The sequence below is a fragment of the Rhinolophus sinicus genome, chromosome 9, assembly GCF_057876585.1.
Source record: "Rhinolophus sinicus isolate RSI-liver-muscle chromosome 9, RSI-T2T, whole genome shotgun sequence".
Classification (NCBI taxonomy): domain Eukaryota; kingdom Metazoa; phylum Chordata; class Mammalia; order Chiroptera; family Rhinolophidae; genus Rhinolophus; species Rhinolophus sinicus.
The window spans coordinates 23109827-23127142 of NC_142509.1; the positions used below are offsets into that span (position 1 = coordinate 23109827).

General features: G+C 37.8%; 1 protein-coding gene across 3 annotated transcripts in view; it reads left to right on the forward strand.

Moving 5' to 3' along the window:
- Positions 1-17316, forward strand: part of TTC28 (tetratricopeptide repeat domain 28) — a 611103-nt gene that overhangs the window by 265874 nt on the left and 327913 nt on the right. The window lies entirely within an intron of this gene.

The window sequence follows — 17316 nt, forward strand, 5'->3', positions numbered from 1 at the left end:
CAGCCTTTTGCCACTTCTCACTTCCTTGGGACCAGCTATCAGTTGTTTACTCCCCTGCCACTGCCCAGAGATGGCTGCCATCCTTCACTCTTGGAAAGAACTTGAGTGTGGGCACAGGAGGAGTGGGATTTGGTGTGTGTGCTCCCCACCCAGTCATGGGTGGTGCCCGTGAGTATCTGCATCTCCCCACGAGCATCCTCGTCTCCTAGGGAGCACAGTAGTAAGTAGCAAACAAACCACCATAACTTATTTAGAGAAAGACCACAGAAAAAAGGGGAAAAAACTCTCTTTTTGCTTTTAAACAAAGGACCCACATTTTCGTTTTGCACGGGTCCCCACAAATTATGTGGCTGACCCACAAAATGTGTAACCAGGCCTGAGTATGGTAACTTTCAAATGGTGCCCTTCAGAGCCCTAGGATTTCTCAGGGCCTCTTCAAGGCCCCCAAGAGATAGGTAATAGTGACTTTGATGAGAGTCGTTTGGTAGGGGTGGGGTAGGGAGCAGCCAGATTGGAGTGTGTAGAGGAGTGAGTGAAAGGTGAAGATGTAGACAGCAGGTGAAACAAACTTGTTCAAAAGAAGAGTAGGGAAGAGTGTGCTAGCTGGAGTAGGAGACAAAATAGAGGGAGAGTTCTTTATTTGTGTTTGTTGTTGTTAATTAAAGAGAACTGAGCATATTTAAATGTTAATAAGATGAAGTTAGTCGAGACGGAGAAGTTAAATATAATCATTTCCAAAATATTTATTGAAATGTATCATTTAGTTTTTCTGTACATTCTTGAATTGAGATTCAAAAGTTTTCATTTTTCAAGGCAACAGAAGGCGCCTTCGATTCTGTTCTTTCTACCCAAACGGGGGAGGGCAGTGTGAGCCCCCGACTGTGGCTCAGGGCCATCCATATTTGGCTGTCTTTTTAGCTGTCATAGGACTGGTGCTGGAGCAGAAGGCCACACAATCCCTCCTTAACTCAGCAGTGCAGCAGGGTGATCTCTGCCCTGCATGTGTTTGGGTATGAGATCTGTTGGGATTTTGAATACTCAGTTATGCAGCCTGCTGGGGGCAGCTGTCATATTGGCTCCGTCAGGTATCTTGGATAGCTCTTGGCAGTGACTACTATTCTTTGACTCCCTAGGGAATGGAAATTAATTGGCTCCTACTTGAATAGAATATTTATCAAAATTTGAAAGTACAGTAATCTTCCCCTTATCCGCGGTTTTACTTTCCACGGTTTCAGTTACCTGCAGGCAAACATGGTCCGAAAATATTAAATGAAAAATTCCAGAAATAAACCATTCATAAGTTTTACATTGCATGCCATTCTGAGTAGGGTGATGGTGCTTCTTGCCATCTTGCTCCAGGATGCGAATCATTTCTTTGTCCAGGGTATGCAGGTTATATATGCTACCTGCCTGTTAGTAACTTTGTAGCCGGCTCGGTTATCAGGTTAGTTAACAGATATTTTGAGAGAGAGAGAGAGACAGAGAGACTACATTTACATAAATTTTATTAGTCTATTGTTATAATTGTTCTATTTTATTATTGATTATTGTTAATCTCTTACTGTGCCTAATTTATAAATTAAACTTTATCATATGTGTGTATATGTGTGTGTGTGTGTGTGTGTGTGTGTGTGTATGTATATGTATAAAACTACTTAGTATCTATAGGGTTCAGTACTATCTGTGGTTTCAGGCATCCTCTGGGGGTCTTGGAATGTATCCCCATGGATGAAGGAGGACTACTGTAGTGAATTGGAGTATTTCGGATTACTATATTTTTTGTTTCTTTATCTATAAAATGGGAATAATAATCCCTACCTCACAAATTGTTGAGAGGATTAAATGAGACAATATATGTAAAATGCTTAGTAGAATGTCTAGCACATGATTGGATACTTGAAAAAATATTAGTTTCTTTTCTTATTCTTCTTTTTTTAAAAAAGTTTAAGTGTTGCATGGATGTATCTTGTACGGATATACCTTTCTGGATGCAATAGAGATGGTCACAAAAATTATATGCAAAATCAATTTAAAGTTTTTAATTATGTTGGATGAAATTTCCATTGAAAGAAAGCTTCAGTGATAATTTCTTTTCCAAAGGGGGTGTTGGGGGAATACTTTTGTAAAGATAACATCTCCAATTTATTTATTTAAAAAAAATTTTTTTTTTTCCTTTTTTTTTAATTGAGGAAGGGGAACAGGACTTTATTGGGGAACAGTGTGTACTTCCAGGACTTTTTTCCAAGTCAAGTTGTTGTCCTTCAGTCTTAGTTGTGGAGGGCACAGCTCAGCTCCAGGTCCATTTGCCGTTGTTAGTTGCAGGGGGCGCAGCCCACCATCCCTTGCGGAGTCAAGGAATCGAACTGGCAACCTTGTGATTGAGAGGACACGTTCCAACCAACTGAGCCATACGGGAGCTCAGCAGCAGCTCAGCTCAAGGTGCCGTGTTCAATCTTAGTTGCAGGGGGCTCTGCCCATCATCCTTTGCGGGAGTTGAGGAATTGAACTGGCAACCTTGTGGCTGGGAGCCCACTGGCCCATGTGGGAATTGAACCGGCAGCCTTCAGAGTTAGGAGCATGGAGCTCTAACCACCTGAGCCACCGGGCCGGTCTCCAATTTATTTTTTTAAAATATTTTCTTCTCCAGCATTGCTTTAAATAAAAGTAAATTTTAACTTCTATGGATTTTCTTTTCTTATCTGTAAATTTGGAATAATAATAAGAATCCGTAGTATAGTATTGTTATGAAGTCAAGAACGGTGGCTAGCACATTGCAAGTGCTCCATAAATATTAGCGTAATTATTGTTTTCATCAAGAGCATATTATTTTGAGATTATTTAAGGATCCTGTGGTTTTAAACACTCATATCCACATTTGTGGTAATAAAGTAGTATTCTTTGTTCTTAAAGATATTTAAGACGTTAGTTTATATCAGTAACATTAGATAGAGGCATATTGTGTGTCACATGCCATTTCTCTGTTTATTTGTTGTGGCAAAATATACATATCATAAATTTTAGCATTTTAACCATTTTTAAGTGTACAATTTAGTGGCATCAAGTATGTTCAGAATTGTGCAAACATTATCACTCTCCAGTTTCAGAACTTTTTCGTCACCTAAGACAAACTTTATGGCCATTAAATACTAACTCACTCTTCCTCCTTCCCCACGTCCCTCGCAGCCTGTTTTCTACTTTCTGTCTTTATGAATTTGCCTATTTCAGGTACATTATATAAGGGAGAACATACAATAAATGCCATTTTGTGTCTGTCTAATTTCATTTAGCATAGTATTTTCAAGATTCAGCCATGATGTAGAATGTATCAGAATTGCAATTCTTTGTATGGCTGAATAATATCTCATTGTATGTATAAACTACATTTTATCCATTCATCTGTTAATGGACACTTGGGTTGTTTCTACCTGTTGGCTATTGTGAGTAATACTGCTATGAACATTGGCATACAAGTCTCTGTTTGAGTTCCTGCGTTCCATTTTTGGGGAGTATATAAGTAGAAGGGGAATTGCTGGATCATATGGTAACTGTTTAACTTTTTGAGGAACTGACACACTGTTTTCCATATTGGCTACACCATTTAACATTCCAACCTGCAGTGCACCAGAGTTCAATTTCCCCATATCTTTGCCAACACTTGTTTGGTTTTTCCCCCCGTGTTTTGATAATAACTATCTTAATGAGTATGAAGTGGTATCTCATTGTAGTTTTGATTTTCCTAGTAACTAATGATATTGAGCATCTTCTCATGTGCTTGTGGTCATTTATATATCTTAGAGAAATGGCTATTCAAGTACTTGGCCCATTTTTATATGGGGTTGTTTGTCTTTTGTTGTTGATTATAGGAGTCCTTTATATATTCTGGATATTAATCCCTTATCAGATATATGATTTGCAAATATGTTCTCCCATTCTTTGGGTTGACTTTTCACTCTCTTGATAGTGTCCTTCGTTACATAAAAACATTTAGTTTTGCTGATGTCTAGTTTGTCTATTTTTTCTTTTGTTGCCTGTGCTTTTGGTATCATATCTCTGAAAACATTGCCAAATCCAATGTCGCAAAGTTCTTCCCCTATGTTTTCTTTTAAGAGTTTTATACTTTTAGCTCAGGTGTTTTGGTCTTTGATCCATTTTGAGTTAATATTTGTATATGGTGTTAGGTAAGGGTCCAGGTTCATTCTTCTGCATGTGGATATCCAGTTTTCTCAGCCCATTTGTTGAAAAGACTATCTGTCCTTTCCCCATCGAATGGTCTTGGCATCCTTGCTAAAAATCATTTGGCCATATACATGAGGGTTTATTCCTGGGCTCTCAATTCTGTTCCATTAGTCTATATGTCTAGTCTTTTATTTTTATTATTAGTTTCAGGTGTATAAAAATAACATAATGATTAGACATTTGTACCCCCTCACAAGATGATAACCCCCCTCCCAGCCTACTACCCCTCTGACATCGTATACAGCTGTTACTGTACCATTGACTATATTCCCTGTGCTGTACTTTACATCCATATGTATGTATTTATAGTTGACATTCGATGTTATTCTACATCAGCTTCAGGTGTACAGCACAGTGGTCAGGCTTTTACACATTCTATGAAGTGATCTCCCCAAGAAGTCCAGTACTCATCTGGCATCCTACAGATCTTTACAATATTATTGATTATATTCCCTCTGTATGTCTGTTCTTATGCCAATACCTCACTGTTTTGATTACTGTAGCTTTATAATAAGTTTTGAAATCGGGAAGTATAAGTCCTTGAACTTTGTTCTTCTTTTTAAAGATTGTTTAGGCTATTTGGGGTCCGTTGAGATTCCATGTAAATTTTAAAATGAGTTTTTGTTCTAGTTGCATTTAATACATTTATTCATCTTAACTTAAAAATAGTGGATTGAAAAAATTTGTGAGTTTCAAAAATAAATAAATAAATAAAATCCTTAAGGCTTCTTGTATTTGCCAATATACAAAACAATACAAAATACACTAAGTTGATTTATAATACTTTTTAAAAATCATACTCCACATGTACAATGATACGTGATGTAATGAAATTGATCTTTGTGTGTAACTCTTAGGTGCCTCGTTATTTTAAAGCTATATCAATGTAGCGGCATTGTCATATGGTGAACTAAGAGTAAGGCTTTTAGAATCAGATCCGTTTTTGCTGGAATCCTAGCTCTGCCATTCACTACTTGCATGACTTCGGGAAGTTACTTCTCTTTGAACTTGGGTTTCCTTATTTGTAAAATGAAAATAGTAATAGCGTTGTTTTGAAAGTTAAATGTAATGACATAGAAAGATTTTAGCACAATGTCTGTCACGCACACTTAAATACTCAGTAAGATAACTATAAAAAAAAATTCAGGCCAAAATGGTTTCATTTTAATGGGGCTCTCCTTTTGGGTAGATGTTTGATAATGGAAGAGTGGGCAGCTGGTGATGTGTGTTCTGCCATCTTTACCTCTAACAAGCTGTCTGATTGAAGACAGTTCTGGGCTGGGATTTTCCCATTTGTGAATAAGGTGTCTTCTAGCTTATAACTCTTTAGTTATAGCTTTCTGTCATTTTTCTCTCTTCTGGAATCCTTGTTAGATGTATTTTGAACTATCTTGTTCTATCTTCCCTACATTTTGGGTGATTTCCTTGAGTTAATCTTCCTAGTTACTAATTATCAGCTGTGTATTGTCCTACCCCCCAAGTAAGGTTCCCCCCCATCTTTTACTTCTAGAATTTTTATTTCATTCTTTTCAAAATCTGCCTTGTCATTTTTTATACTAACTTTTTTTTAACCTTATTCTCTTTATCTCCTTCAGCATTTTAAACATAGTTGTTTTCAAGTTTCTTTTAACCTATTAAATTATGACTAACTTTTGTGGTGGAGATTCTTTCATCTACATCACCAGTCTGAGTGGAATTTTTCCAGTCCCTATTTCACAGGCAGGCCTTGGCGACTCCTGGCTTTATTCAGGTACATAGTTTATGTCCGTTGAATGGTGCGTGAGGCCTGCAGCCTGGCGTCAGCACCCTCCTCCAGTGGCTGCAGCGCCTGTGATTGATTCCAATACTCTCTCTTCCTGGGAGCTTTATTGGCTGCAGCCCCTGCTCACCACTCTGTCTTTATTTCCTCTTTGTTTTCCAGCACTTGGGGGATTTCCCTTCCGTGGATATGAGCTCAGCTATGTTGCCTAAAATGATTTTCATGTATTCTACCTATTCTGTGTTTTCAGATTGAGACCTGTGTCTTTCCACAGTAGAACTTTTTTGTTGCTTAATTTTTGTTTTCACCTGCATTTTTCCCTTTTTAAATGAACTACATAACCTATTTTAATTAAAGTGAACTGAATTAGAGGGTGGATCATAGGGGGGAGAATACCCAGAAACTAAATAAAACACAGTCGAGTTCACAACTGCATCAGGAATTAGTGATCCAAAGAGAGAGGTAAATATCAATAAGCCACTAAAAGATATTCTTAGACAGAATCACTGAAAAGCCCCCAGGGACCCTTCTGAAAGGAGAGAGCAATTTTATCAGCTCCTCCTGTATCAACCATTTGTGTTTTTTCATGAACTTCAGCTCCTTATCTTTATAAGCAGACTTTGATAAAAGATTGCCGACTAAGTAGTGTGTTTTTTCTTGACTTCCAAAGCTGCTTTAATTTTCTCATAAATACCAAGGTAATCTCACTTCAACTAAGTGCCTCCTTCATCTCCGGCAGAGCCTATTTTTCTGCTCTTCAGCTTGAGGAGGGTTAATATTGGTTCTGAATGAACATCTGCTGGCCCCATATTGACACAGGAATAAATTATTCAGCATGTAGTATTTGGGAATTTAAAAGCTCCATGATGAATTCTACAAAACTATATTATGTCTCTGACATTCTAGGGTTTCATTATTTTGTCTTCAATTATTCACAAAGGCTTTTCACCTCTCAAAGCTTATATAGAATTCTTCAGATCAAGTGAGCATAAGGCTGAAACGATGGAAGACTATATTAAGACATGATGTTCGCCTTTTTGTTTTGGTAGTAGTTTTCTCTTTAGGTGGACGCAACAACCCTTTCTCTCCACATATGAAATTGAGATCTGTTGGTAATGAGAGTGAGGTCTTTTGTTTGCAGACGCTGGTTGTCAGGAGACTCTCTGTGCAGTGTTGTCAGTCCTTTCCTGACAGCTCTGGAGAAATGTTTCTTGCAGATGATAACAGTGATTCTCAAACTTCACTTACTATAAAAAAATTATCTGTTTCCTATATGTGTATAGAATGTCGCTTTAAGGTCTAAAGTCGAGCAAGGGGAGGGGGGCTGTCTCCTAAATACCCCTTGAATCTTTTTCTGTTTCTCCACTGTCTGCACATTAACTCCGGCCCTCTTTGTTTCTGATTGCATTGTTGTGATGGCTGCCCACTAACTCAGGGATTCTTGAGAGAGAGAGAGGGAGAGAGAGAGAGAGAGAGAAAGAGAGAGAGAGAGAAGCGCCTTTAGCAGTCTGGTAGAACCTATGGTTACAAAAAGGACTGATTATAGAAATACAGTTTCATCCAAGGAGTCCTGTACAGCTCAAAGTGTGAAATAACTTCTATTTTAACCTAATCCAGACCTCAAAAAATATTCCATCAAAACTAAAACTTTCCAGTCTTGTGATTAACCCCAAATCAAGTTTTTAGAGTTTGAGCAAAACACATTAAACCATGAAAAAAAAACAACTTTTTTTTCCCTAAGGAACAGGTAACTAAATACTATTAGTACTCTTAAAAGACTAGAAATTAAAATAAAGATCAAGATTTTCTTACAACATTAATCATACACATAATGCCTTCTATTTCTAAAATTGCTGGTAAATTGGCTAGATGCACAGAAAGGATAGTAGAAAAATAAATTGATATAGCTATGAGAAAATTGCACGTTATCTGGAATGCAGTTAATGTTTAAACTTGCCACTTCAGTACTGCTCTTCTTTAGTTGCTATTTTATAGACAGTGTGTGTAGAAAGGGACAAAGAAAGGTGAGAGATAATGGATCTGTTTCTCTCCAGTGCTTGTATTGTTCTCTGCTAATGAGTTAGATATGCAAAGAAGTACATTTATTTACTCTTTGCACCTTCCCGATGCATATTGGACAGGAACGCTGGTGTTGTACATGAAGATAACATTATTCTCTCATCTTCATTGTAACATAATGCTGGGTTCATTTTTTAGAAGTATTGGGCACTCTGGGAGATTAACAGTAATGCCCTGGGATCACGTCATTCATCCCCCTCCCCTTTTTGCTTTTTACCAACTTGTTAGTGGAAAGTTAATTCAAATCTTTTCTGGGTTACAGTAAGAAATTATTTGTTTTCGCATTTTGCCCTACATACATAATGGCATAAATTATAATAATTGCTTACATTTGTAGCTGACTGTTTACAGAACATTTTTACTTATTTGATCTCAGTTTATCCTCCCAGTGACTTGTGACCTAGGTATGTCAGACATTATTTATCTCCATTTCATTGAAGAGGAAACTGAGGCCCAGAGAGCTTGTGATGGCCTAAGATCTCAGAGTAAGTAAATGGTGGAGCTGAAATGGGAACTCGGGCTTCCTGGCTCCTCTCCAGTGCACTTTTCTATTAACTCCAGTCAGAGAGGGTTTGCTCTTTGCTTTCTCTGCAGAATCCTTTTGTAGCGCTCAGGCAGATGGATGGGCGTTTGCTCAGTCTTGGTAATGGACATGGATTATGTCCCCATATGCTTGGTAGGAAATCAGTGACTATACTGAACATTGTCCATTTAAAATATTAAATTGCACCAAAACTTACGACATTTAAAGTGCATTTACAATGTAGTTAAGATAACAATTTCATCTGTTCCTATATAATTACAGTGGTTTTCAGTCACTTCAATTTAGCAGGCTAGGAAAATATGACCTCTGGCTTTGTGGCCTTTTCATTTCACAAATTGTGTGTGTGTGTGTGTGTGTGTGTGTGTGTGTGTGTGTGTGTGTAACTAATGAACTTGGGGAGGTTTCATTACTTTCTGCTCTGCTTTTCCAAGGTCTCTAATTGTCTTGACTGCAACCCCCAAGCCTCCTCCTCCTGTCTGCTGACAGCAGTCAGGATTTCCATGTGACATAGAGCAGCAGATTATTGATTTTGTTTTTTGTGTCAGGGCACTGTGTGTGTCACTCGAGGTGGTCTTGTGGGCACTTAGGTCATCAGTGATTATGCACAGGGCCCACTTTAGCTTTAGCTAGGAAGGAAATGTCAGACAGGAAAGGACGGGGACAATTCTTTTAAGAGTTAACATCAGGGAATGTATACTAGAGAGAAACACTGAGCTGTCACTTCTCCTCCATGTTTCACTTTGATCTCCAGTTGGCATGTTTAAAGAGCCTGACATTTCGTTTCTCTGTGTTCACTTGAGCAGGGAGTACGGGATCAGAAGTCATCGATTGGTTAGCAGTAGTCTATAACTCTTAAGGAGCATTTGATCATGAATGAAAGCTCCCTATGTTTGGAAGTCAGCCCCCCAAACAACTGGGTTTATCTACAGCCTGTGGAGGTCTGTCCTGTTCTGATTGAAACATGGGGAATTTGGTCTAGTTCCACTAGGCTTCAGGGAAGCCTCGCCTCCTCTCAGGTGACAGTAAATTCCAAGGCCTCTAGTAAATCTGTGTGCTTTATCTTGGGCTAAATAACCTCTGGAGGCCTCCTAGATCGGGCCAGCATCTAGTGCCCTGGGGGACCCCCAGTGTGTCCTTAATATCGTCTCTTTCCCTGGGCCACTCAGCGGTCTGCCACCTTTCTGTGACGGGAGGCACGTGAGAGGACCCAAGCCTGTGCATGCAGGCTCGGGCTAGAAGTGCAGCTCTTGCTTTCACACTTTCTTGTGACAACCTTGATGAGACACTAGGAACCACATTGATGAGTTCTGCCGTGGTTCCTAGTGTCTAAGACCAACGGTGGTTGTTTTCTATAAACTTTACCTGAGGGGGAATCTTCTGTTACAGCCCTCAAGCACTAAGGTGAACCATCCGAAACGCAGGTGCAGGTTGTAAACTAACTTGGAATAGCGTAAAGGCGTGTACCTGGCTCTTCCCTGATGGCTTCGTACTCAAGTAGCAAGCCTGCTTTTGGTTTCCATTGGTTGATACCAGTCTGATAGTTCTGAAGAGAGAGAGGAAAACCCCATTGCTTCAAGTCCGTCCCGTAACATGTGTGAGAAGGCCTAAGTGCTATTCTTCCTGCCGCCGTTCTCTGCGGGCCTCGCCTGCCCCGAATGGGTTAGGAATAAATTTGATGAAGGCGCTGGGCGCTTTAAGCATGTACATCGTTGCTGAGTAATATATTTGTCACTGCATCTCAAGTTACCAGTGATGAAACTCTGATAACAAAACTCTGAAGATGAAACATGTAATTGAATGGAATGCACTGTTAGTCTAGACGAAGGCTAAGTAGAAGGAACTGAAAAGCATGTACTACGGAGAGAAGGGCAGTGATTTTCTAGAGCTTTTCCTTGAAAATATTTAGTTTGTTTTCACCCTGATTACCTCACTGCATATTTTTTGGGTTTGCTTGCTTGTTTCTTGACTTCCAATATTTTTTGTTTTTGTTTGGTGTTTGTCCTTTTGATTTAAGTTGCTTTCTCTGTTGCTGTGCTGTGCAGTGTGCTTCCCCAGTGTTCTCCCCCAGCTCCTACCCCGTCTCCCGTAACAATGGATTGGGCCTCTCAATTTCACCCTGTTCTCTCCCTGCTGGCCTTCCTCTAAATTGTCTGCGTTGTCTGTATGTAACAAGTCTTGTACGTTACAGAAATTGGCCTTCTATCCATCAGGTATGTGCCTAGCATGGCTGTTAGCAGTTTTTGTGGGCACTCAACGAGGTCGTCTACAAGCCCCACTCCTTGTCACTTGCGAGGGCTATTGTCATCCCCTTGCCCTAACTGGCGGTAGCTTTAGGATCTTTTCCTGCTATTCTGTGGCCCATCATGAGCCAGTTTAGATACCTTGTTCTCAAACTGGTGAGAGTTTGGAGCTGGGGTTTTGCTCTCCTGGCTTTTAGAGCATGAAGTGGACCCAGTGTTACAAATAAGAGCTGTTGAGCAGCACATGTCTCCATCCCAGCCATTCATGTTGCTCGCCCTAATCCAGTTTGACACATTAGAATGAAAACAATGCAAAACTTGAGTACCCCATTTTGACAAGGTTGGTGATATCTGGTATCAAAAATGATGAATTATGAATCGACATGTGGACAGGTAGACCTGAGTTCATGTCCCAAATCTGCCACCTGTTACCTATGGCCTTGGGAAATTTATTTATCCTTCTGAATCTTAATTTCTGCTTTGTAAAATGGGCTAGTAGTACCCATTTCACAGATTGTCGTAAAAATTAAATGACATTATATATGAAAAGCATCCAAGGTAGTGCCTGACATTTAATATTTATTTTCCTTTCATCCATGCAAACTGTCTCTACCACTGATTCCCACCCTGAAGATTTAATAAGAACTTGTAGGTTTATAAGGCAGAATGAGTGATTCAGGTTAGGTATATGAAATAATTTCTTGCTGATAAATGCAGATTTTTTTTTCCAGGAGGTTTTAACATTGAATGAATTCCCAGTTATTTTAAAGACTTTAATATAATTTTGTTTGAAGTGAAGATGATGGACTAGTAACTATTTAGGATCCCTTTAAGCACTGTAGTTTTATGATTCTTTGTTGGTTTTGAAAAACCAATATAATATGCCTTTCTGAGTTCTAAGTTCTGATTTCTATGTAGTAAAAGTCTTTGAAAAAAAGAATGAGCTCCATAAGAAATTTTTCTTGTTTATGTAACCGGAGCATTAATGTTTTTGTTATGTTTTCTCTTAAAAATAAAAACAACCGAAAATGAGTTTTATTGCCAAATTCTCCAAGTTGCTTTGCCTTGGGCTCTGTGCACAAGCTCAGGCAGATCCATAAAAGGTCATTGCAGGAACCTCCGTTAACTCAGTGTCCTTAGCTGTCTGCGAAGGGTGGGGCTGAGGGTGACGGGGAGTGCTGGGAAAGATGGTGGTTCTGAACTTGAGGATTCAATTGCCATGTACTGTCTAAGGATTTTTAGAGGGTGATTATTAGCATTTTGGCAGTGATTTTTTTTCTCCTTTCTGTGAATTTTTATTTCGGAGGTCTAGTTTTGGAAGTTCTGTTACGCAGCACTTTATTGGTCATAGTAGGACATATTCCTTTGTGGTTCCAAATATTTGTGGCTGTTGTGGGTTTTTCTTTTTAATTTCAGTTCCTGTGATATTATGACCAGCTGGTTAAAGTTACTTATTTTGATACAGAAAGGTATTATGACTAAACTGTGCTAAATAAAACTTCGGTCAGGGAGTCAGTATACTACAGTGGAAAGAGTAGGGGCTTTGAATGTTAGATCTTAGATTGAATCCCAACTCAATTGCTTAAGGAATGTGTGTGATGGAAAGCAAGCTGCTCAGCCTCCCAGAGGCTCCCCTACCTCAATGGGAAGAAAAGAAATAACAATTCTTATGTTTCAGGGTTGTTGAAAGCATTAATTTATATAAAATGTCCTATATGTAAAGGTCTGCCCATGGTAGTACCTTCCTTTCTTCTCCTTCCTCTTTCATTCCTTATTCATAAAAAATTCAACCTCTGATTGGGCTGGAGCCTTACCAGCTCCTTTGGAGATGGAAGGAGAGAAAAACCCTTCCTTCCTCGTCCTAATTAAGGTAAGAGAGACTCATTTTCTCCCCCGTTGGGAAACTTCCCTGTCCCAATGGTGGGCTATATATCTTATTTTATGTGGATGCTAGAATTAAGATGATTATAAAGTAACTTTGAAATTGGGGCATAAGTGGGGTGCCTTTGTGGTTGTTAATTGTAATACTCATCGCTAATAAATAATACCAATTAGAAGAATGGATTTATTTTTTCAGTTATATTTTTTTAAACATTCCAGATCTTTCAGCATATTAGAGACTCATTCCTACAATTTCCTTAATGATTTTAGATTCTTGGGTTTAGCAGGTGGTGTCATGGTTCAGTATATTAGCAACAAGGTATTTGTCACATGTTGAAGCATATTTCAAAAAGATCTTGATATCAGATTCTTTGGATCAGGAAGGAAAGCTGAAGAAATTCTGAGTTGAGATTGTTTTAAAGAAAACATTTTTGGATTTGCTGTTATTTTATGGCTAATGTTGCTTCAGGAAGTATATGTTTCATTATACTCTCTGGTCAATGGCTCTTCTTTAAGACACAGCTTGAAGGCACTTGTTTTGAATATAGTGTAATTTCTGAGGTTTGTTGTGAGATACCACTCCAGATTGCTGGACCATTGATCGCAGGATTGGAATATGTTCTTTCATAGGCATAGACCAGCTGCCAAATGACTAGTAGAATGACTAAGGCTATTTTAAAATAGTAAGTGCTATTTGTTTCTATTGAATTTTATAATATTGCTGAAGAGTAATTGTGGATATGTACATACATGGTTATGTTCATATATAAATAATCGCATATGTTTAATATTGAAGTAAAGAATTCTTTTCTTTATCCTTTCTATAAGCTCCCAAGGAAATTAAAAATACCAGAACACTGGGTTAATCCAAATTTTTACTGTTTGTGTAATTTTTTAAATACGTAGAAGCTAGTTTTATATCCTCATTTGAAAGCTGGAGAGCAGCTGTATTGGTGTGCAGAATACAGAACTCAGTGAAAATGTTTCTGCGAACAGAACAGGCTCCTATAGATGTTTATAGATGTTTGCACATGTTCTAAATTAAATTATATCTATCTCCAGTGCCACATTCTACAAATCTCACAAAAAGGACTTACCTGTGCTCTATGAAAGTAATCCTTTGGAATTCTTGAATTAGACTGAGCACATTGTTATCCCTTTGTATCAGAAACTCTAAAAGACACATGTGACTTTCCCATCCAGGTTTTTTGTCTAATCTCTATTGTATTTTGTTTTATTCTATATTTAAACAACTTTGTGGATTACACATTTTGGAGATAGTTCTTACTATGAGATAAATCTATAAATTTTGTGTACATCATTCATAAGATGTAGTGCTTTTCCATTATGTATACATGTATATATATGTTCCCTTCTGTCACCAACTAGAAGTTGTCATAGCGAAAATGTTTCTTTTCACTTTTTTTTTTGTGTGTGTGAGAATAGCCTGGTTCTCTAGTAGCAGAAGCTTATGTGAATTAAAAGGTGTTTGGAATTTCCTCTCGTGGGTCTAATAAAACTTTTAGTCTAGGTCTGAGTATATGTATGTTAATTTCTCACATTTATTTGAAAAATATGTTATATTTTAAGCTGGTCTAGTTTTCTCTTATTTGGTTAGTCTCCATTGTATAGTTGCAATGTGATCAATAGTTTGCTCTGCAAATTAGACATGCTGCGTGGATACTCGTACATTTATTTGATAAAACTATGGTATGACTTCAGCTCCGAAATACAAATTTGATTGGATCTGTCTGAGTCTTAACGCATTTTATATATATGCATGTGTATGTAATTATATACACTTTTTTGTGTGTATCATACAAACATACATATATAAAATCATAGGAGTCTTGAACTTCATCTTGTTTTGTCCACTTTTATCTATGAAGATTATGTAACCAAATGACTATTTTAAAACAATTTAAGCCAAAATAGGAGTTAGAGAAAATTCAAGTTTTGTTATAAATATATGTGTGAATAGAAAAATATTGGCAATATATAAGCTAAAATGGAAGCAATGAGCTCTGGGTGATGGGATTAAAGCATGAGTTTACTTTAACTTTTGTTGTGCTTTTATATTTTTCCTAAGTTTTCTAAAATGAACATATATTCTTTAATTAGAATAATGTAAATCTGTAAAATAAATGTACTTTAAGTCCCTTTGAAAGAAACATTTAAAACTTACTTAGTGTACCTTTTAGTGGAGAAAAATGTGTTATTTGATCAATAATGTGATAAATATTAGCACTAATAAGTTAAGAATTCAAATTGCAACCTTAACTGAAAAATATTTTTTAAGTAATATTACCTTTTCATTTCAACCTCATATTAACATATTGTATTCTAAGAACATAGTTCTCTAACCCAGACCATATGCAGCAATTAGGAAATTTAACACACATAAACCAAAGCTAGGTTACTTTTTATTAGAGTTTTTAAGTATGTCCAGAGTACAAATACTAAAACTTGCTAACATCAAAATGCCCTTATGATATAAGCTGAGCTACTTCAAGATTGCAAAAACCCTTAAGAAAAGAATCCAGGGCCGGCCCGGTGGCTCAGGTGGTTAGAGCTCCATGCTCCTAACTCCAAAGGCTGCTGGTGCGATTCCCACATGGGCCAGTGGGCTCTCAACCACAAGGTTGCCAGTTCGATTCCTCAAGTCCCTCAAGGGATGGTGGGCTCCGCCCCCTGCAACTAAGATTGAACACGGCACCTTGAGCTGAGCTGCCGCTGAGCTCCCGGAAGGCTCAGTTGGTTGGAGCGCATCCTCTCAACCACAAGGTTGCCGGTTTGATTCCTCGACTCCCGCAAGGGATGGTGGGCAGCGCCCCCTGCAACTAGAAACGGCAACTGGACTTGGAGCTGAGCTGCGCCCTCCACAACTAAGATTGAAAGGACAGCAAGTTGACTTGGAAAAAAGGCCTGGAAGTACACACTGTTCCCCAATAAAGTCCTGTTCCCTTTCCCCAATAAAATCTTTAAAAAAAAAAAAAAAAGAATCCAGAAGTCTGACAAATTCCAAAAGAAACATGAAATTACCCATGTTATTATGACTTTGCAATTAATTGAGCAGCTTTGTTTTCTTTCTCTATGGTTTTGATGTGTTGGTCTCCAATTGACCACACTTCTTGTTTGCATTTATCTTCAGTTCATCTTACCAGCCCGTTGACCAAAGGCTGTACTCTTTTGACCTTAGAGATAGATGCATCTCAGGATCCTCAGGGCATTAGTCATCACTGGGATTGTTTTAGGCTTCTAGAAGATGCTAATGTTGTACTCTTTGGAGATTTTAAAATAAATATTTTCATTTCTTAGTCAACTAGATTAATTCAATATTTCACGGTATATTTAATGCTGGAAAAAGGCACCTGAACAATAAAAGATGTGTTATTTTTCAGAGCATTCATTAACCTATAAAACGTTATTTTCTCTGCTCTGATCATTTTAGGAGGATCTTGAATATAGACCTTGTTTTTTAGAGACTCCTGAATGTATAAACCAATTTTGACATTTCTTTGGCCTAATGATAATGTGACTTGTTAATAATTACTGTAGTCACTTCCAATTAATGAGAATTGTGACTTTAGATTAGGTTCCTTCTAATTAGTACTTTGTCATTTTACCTCATCAAAAAATGGTGTTTGCTGGTCTGGGATTAAGGACAGATTTGGCAATAGGTGGTCATTAACACAGGGAAAGAGAGAGACTAGCTCACACCCTATTTGCCAATTGCCAAGTGTTTTTGTTAAAATGAAAAGCTTGCCTTGCTTTGTGAGGGATGATGGTGGCAGATTTCTTATCCAAAACTCTTATGTTAGGTTTTCTTTTTAGGAAAAAGATGTTTGAAAAGGAGCCATTGATATGAAACCAAGTGTGGTAATCAGAAGCCTCCAAATGATAGTGAATGTAGAAGTCCTAAGGAGAGAGATTGGGATTCCTCAGCAGTTAGCCACTCTATAAATAATGAAAGAAGATCACATTTTATAGCATGGGAGTTTAGAATGTTACAGTTGTAAAGAACCCTCAGCGATCACTTAACCCTATCCCTTGCTTTAGAAATGATGGAATTGAGGCCCAGGAAGGGAAAATAATTGAGATTCACATAGCTTGTCAGTAACAAGTCTAGGACCAGCCCAAGCTTTCTGTCCAGTGTTCTAGTTCACTACCATATATTGTTACTATCTTAATTACTGTGCTATGAGGAATATTAAACTAGTCGACATGTTTTGCAGGAAATACGATAATGATTGAACTAGAGGCTGGAAAATACAATGGTTTATTTTCTTTAGGTTTATCAAAAGTTTGGTAAAAAATGCCAGAGAACTTGACCTTCTTTCACAATAAGTATCAGAATAAGTGATGAATAAATATAAGGATTTTTAAATTTGGCATATAAATGCTTTTTAAATCAAATGTCATTTAGAAAAAGAAGCCCAAATAGGTAATTGAAGAAATTTTCCTGGAAGTAAGTGTAGCTACTACAGAAGTGTGAATAGAGGAACAAAATGATCAGGTCAAAATCAAATGTTGGTAGAACAATGAATATAATATTTTCATATAGAAATCACCCCTTC